General features: G+C 41.7%; 1 pseudogene; it reads right to left on the minus strand.

Moving 5' to 3' along the window:
• Window positions 1-1,230: 1,230 nt before the first annotated feature.
• Window positions 1,231-2,896, minus strand: LOC115871801 (annotated as a pseudogene).
• Window positions 2,897-5,301: the final 2,405 nt, after the last annotated feature.

The following is a 5,301-nucleotide window of genomic DNA, read 5'->3' on the forward strand; positions in this document are numbered from 1 at the left end:
CCACCACCACCACCATAAGGTTTTCCAAGGTGGTAAATCTTCATGGGAGCAGACAGCCTCATCTTTCCCCCCAGGAAGAACTAGTGGGTTTGCAGAACCAACTCTTAGGTTAACGGTCCATTGTTGACCCAATAGTCACACAATAGGTATTAGACAGAGACAAAAGAAAAAAACATGCTTTTAAAAGTAATAGTTTCATAGTCACACCATTAAAAAATTATAGTGATAAAACAATATATCCTCTAAGAAGTCTTGGTCCCTTCATGTTCAACATACACCCCACACCCTTTCACTCCCTATACATAACCATTTATATCGTTCTTGTTTACCTCTAGGGTATTTATTCATGAAAATGTTTTTTCAGGTCAGAAATATAAATATAATTAAGCCTTCAAAGGAAACGAGGTCACACAAAACAAATGAATGGACAAGCCTAAGGCTGGGCTTGAAATAAAGCATATGAGCAGTGTTTCAGTACAAGCGTCTCCCCACCTTTCCTCCTCTCAGCAGTTAGTCTGCCATCACTTTGAGTCCTCCCCCTTCTGAAGCACACGCAAACCTCCTTGTACCCCCCGGATATATGCAAAGCGAAACGTTGATCTCATTTGAGCATGAAAAGTGCACACTGGTTGCCCTCTCTGTAACATCAATAACACATTTGGTGAATCTAACAAGCGCAGAGCTGCTCTTGCCTGTTCGATGGTGGTCCTCTGTCAAAGGACAGTTGGTGGTGCGCTCAACTGTCACAGCAGCAGGATGTCCTTTTAGAGCTCCAGATATGCTAACCATTTTTAAGATTCCATTAAAGAGGACATAGAACCGTAGTTCACATATCAGGACATTAGGGAGGATCACTGATTGTAAAGGTCATCTCCACTGGCTTTTCCTGGGGCCTCTGTTTAGGGGTGCACAGATAAACAAAGGAAATGTTAGAATGTCAGAATATATGACAAGTGAGGGGAGGCAGGGAAGAGGGAGCTCTAGCCATATAGCCAAAAATCTTGTGTGTGTGTGTGTGTGTGTGTGTGTGTGTGTGTGTGTGTGTAAAATCAAGTAAAAGGAAAATGGGTTTTATGCAACACAATATCAAAAAGTAAAAGGAACACAATAATGCAAGTGTGTGGCCAGTTAGTCGCATAGCTAATTGTGATACGCCTTTCCAACATCAATCACGGATCTTCTCCTCTGTAACCTCAACATTATTTACAGAAGTGGCGACTTCAACAAGCATCACGAATGGGAGGGTGGGTGGGCTTCATCCTTGGTTTCTGGATCTGTCTGTAGGCATCCAACCTGGCATCCATGTGTCCTTTTGTTTCCAACATGTAGGCATCTGACTGGTTGTCCAGCTGCTCCTTGGTCAGCACAGGTCAAGCAAGGGCACCTCTTCCTCATCTCGGTCCATATCCACATCCAGGCCTTGGCCTCCAAAGCCCCGTCTTCCCCAATCTATTAGACCCTGACCTCTACCACTGATTCCACCACAACCCACAGCTCCATGCCCCAAGTCCCCTCTCCCCGGATCTCCACCACCTCAAACACTATCGGCTTGTCCAGCTTGAAGCAGGTTTTGACACTTTCCCAGCGCAGTCATCCCCTGGACCAGCCTCTTTGGATTATGTGCTGGTCTCATGCTCAGATTGCTCCCCTGGCCAGGGCCCCCAGGTGCTGCCTTACCCAGGCTCTGCTGTAAGCTCTATTGCTTGCGTTTTAATGCTGCCTTGACAGAGGGTCTAGTCTCCATCTGCTGGGCCAATCTTCTGCTTCTTGGACTAGCTAGCTATTGTTGCTGCATCAAAGCTCAAAGAGTCATGGCATTGGCTGCTTGGGCTTCGGAGTACAGTGAACCCTCGCCACTTCACGCTTCGACTTCCGCGGCTTCACTCTATCGCGGTTTTTGCGTAACAGCACCCACTGCCTACACCCGCTCCTTCAGAGGAAAAAGACGGCGACTCACCTGTAGAGTACATCCCTTAAGTCATTTCAAAGGCTATTGATTACAGTATTGGTAAGAACTATGTATAATAATACTGTATGTGAAATATGTAATACTGTAAACTAGATGCCATAAATAATAAAATAAATATAAATGATAATTGTAACGTCCAAAATGTTTTACTGTATTTTCCCTTTTTCATTTAATAAATTGGGTAATACGAGTGTAATGGTGACTAAAGGGTGTTTTTTCATGTCCTCTATGCTCTAACTACGAAAATATTTGATTTACAAATAAGGAATCCTACTTCGCGGAATTTCATTTATCACGGTAGGGTCTAGAACCGATTAACCACGATAAACGAGGGTTCACTGTATTAAGAAAGCGCTCATTTAGAGACATCCTGGCGGTGCTCCTCAGCTTTCAGAGCTGACCATGCAGTCATCTTCAAATCTCCAGAATCAATGGAAATAGAAGCCAGGGCTCTGCCTGCAGCTGCCACCCCAGCTGTGGAAGGAGGGCCGGAGACCCCCTAACCTGAATTAACGATGGAGGTTGGGGGTTTGGGTGACTTGGTGGATGGTTGGTTATTTGTGTAAGTGGTAGAGATCGCTAGACTGAATTTTTGCTGGGGTTTTTTTTGGTTGTTGGGTCAATCTAGCTTGTTCACAGGGCCTTCCCTTCCTTTTGTTTATTCCCCACAGTGCCCCCTGCCCCCCCAATGAAAAAAAAAGTAAATGCCGTCTTCTGTTGCCAAAATTTTAAAAATCTTAAGTTAATCTCGACAGCCTTGTTCTATCTTACCCAACATCGAATTCCTTAAAAATTCTGTATACTTTCAAAATGTATAAATTATCTGATGACTTGCTTCTCTCTGCCCTAGCTTAAGCCACCACCAACTCTACCCTGAATTCCTGCCACCCAAACAGCAGCTTCCTCCATCTCTACGGTTTTTCGCATGGTCCTTCGTGGTTCATTCTCACAGCAGTCAGATTAGTGCAGACGCTAGTCCACCCCTGTCACTTTCTCTTAACCCTAACCCTCACACTGTGCTGCCCTTTAACTCGGAGTTAAATCTAAGGTTAGTACCCTGCTGTGCCACCCCAGAATTTAGTGTCTTAAAATAATAGTCATATTGCAGCCTAGGAATTACAAACTATAGGATAGTTCTGTTCTGGCACATGAGGTTGACATACAGCAGAAGCAACTTAAACATACACACTAACAACAGCAAAGCTTTAAAAACCATAATGTTTTAAGTTCATAATCTGGAATGAACGATTAACAGGAAAAAAGGAAGATAAAACCATAAAATCAATGCACTAAATACATTGACATTCAGTGACAGTTTATACTATTAACAATAAAAGGATAACCAATATTTCCCCCCTAAAAAAATCCCAATAATCATATATTTATTCATGCTTCTCTAAGCAGGGTAGGTACATCTCGGTTATTCTTTTTGTAGTTCGCTTGAGATCTCTCCTGCTGCTACCTGACGTAACTCATTGTAGCTCATTTGGGCTGTAGGTGGGGTTGACTTCAATAAGGATGTCCTTATTCATTATATAGCAGTTGCCTAGAGTTGTTCGCCAGTTTTTTCCCACATGGAGCCTCTAGCAGAATAATCTAAATTTCTTTACATGATTAGGGTTTCAGGACAGCATATGTGGGATTTTCAAACCAGCATAATATGACAAACAGACAGAGAAGAGGTGGATATGATTATTCTAAAACCAGTGCCATTGAGCCAGATGTGACTCATATCAACCCCACAGGACAGACTCCATCTGCTCTGTGGAGCTGCTGCAACTTAAGATCTTCTTGGGACAGACAGCCCTCCTCACTTTCCTTCAGCAGAGTGATGGATGGGTGCCAATGGCTGACCTTAGACTTAGCAGTTCAATGTGTAACCTACCATCAGGATTACTTAAATATGGTTATTAGCCACAAATAAATAAATGAGTTGTTGATTTGACTTCCACAATATTAAATTTTTAAATTGTTTTAGTAGTGACTCATAAAGCCCTCATTGAAGAAGCACATCAGCCTGTGTGATCACAAGATGCCTAAGGGATCAGTTATCTGGCGTCAAAGAACAAAAAAATCATATCAGTGCGTGCTCACTTCCATGATATGATCACTGAAGACAAATGGGTGCATAAGCAAATGTGGTGAAGAAAGCTGATGGTGCCCGGCTATCAAAAGACATAGTGTCTGGGGTCTTAAAGGCTTGAAGGTAAACAAGCAGCCATTTAGCTCAGAAGCAACAGAGTCCACATGGAAGAAGCAAACCAGCTTGTGTGATCACAGGGTGTCGAAGGGATCAGGTATTAGGCATCATCAGAACAAAAAATCTTATCATAGTGAATATTCCATTTTTATTTGGGTTCATTAGTTCAATTCTTCAGGTCATAAATGGTGGAATGTCTGGTCTGAACTTTAGAAGAGCCTCCTAAGAACAGAAGAGGAAGACTTTCGTTAAGGCGGATAAACAGGAAATAAGAAACACTAGGACATTGGGGATTGTCTACTTATTTGGTGAACAAGGGAAAAATTTTAAGCCACATTAAACTGATTTGTCGAGAATGGATTGGCTACTAATAGTTTCTATTTGGGGGAAAGTCAATGGATTGACCTAGATTTTGAGTCCAAAGTAAACTAAGTGCTTCCACAAGATAGAAACAGGTTTTGGTTTGCTGATGTGAGGACCAGCACAACTGGCTCCAGTTTGGGATGCGTTTAGTCAGATTGTCAGCTGTAAGTCAATGCATCCCATTTCATTGTTCCTTATGGCTTATGATGGTGGACTCATGTGTGAAATTCTTACTTGCTTTGTTTGGTTGGTCGATTTGCTTTGTTTTTCTGCCACTACAACTCAAGAATCTCACAGACCTTGGCCTTGCTGCTCCAATAGATGACTGTTTCTTTTATATTTTTGACATGGCCTCTAGCCTCCCCAGAGACTTCCTTGTACATTGTATCTATATTTTAAATTAGACTACACAAATAACAGAAGCACCTTTTTGTTTCTACAAGTTAGTGTACCTTAGTTATGAGTTTCCATTTTATTTAATTGCTTCTTTTTCTTTCCAATAGTTTTTCTTCTTACTTAAAAATATTTTTGTTCACCCTCATATTTCTGCTCTGTATTGCTATAGACAAGTAATCCTTATTGATACCTTTATTGGAGCATCTAAAAACTTCTATTTGGAGACAAATTTAGCCATCTTTTGCCAATTCTTCCCTCACCAAACTTACCCCTTCTATCTCTCATATCTGCAAGGTGTATCACGGTGCCAGTCAGCACTTTCACTTATAATAAATTAATATTTTCTTAACATATGGCATCTCAAGAGACATTT

The sequence above is a fragment of the Echinops telfairi genome, unplaced genomic scaffold (genome assembly GCF_000313985.2).
Source record: "Echinops telfairi isolate 266 unplaced genomic scaffold, ASM31398v2 ScPeMD7_7406;HRSCAF=8444, whole genome shotgun sequence".
In the NCBI taxonomy this organism is placed as follows: Eukaryota; Metazoa; Chordata; class Mammalia; order Afrosoricida; family Tenrecidae; genus Echinops; species Echinops telfairi.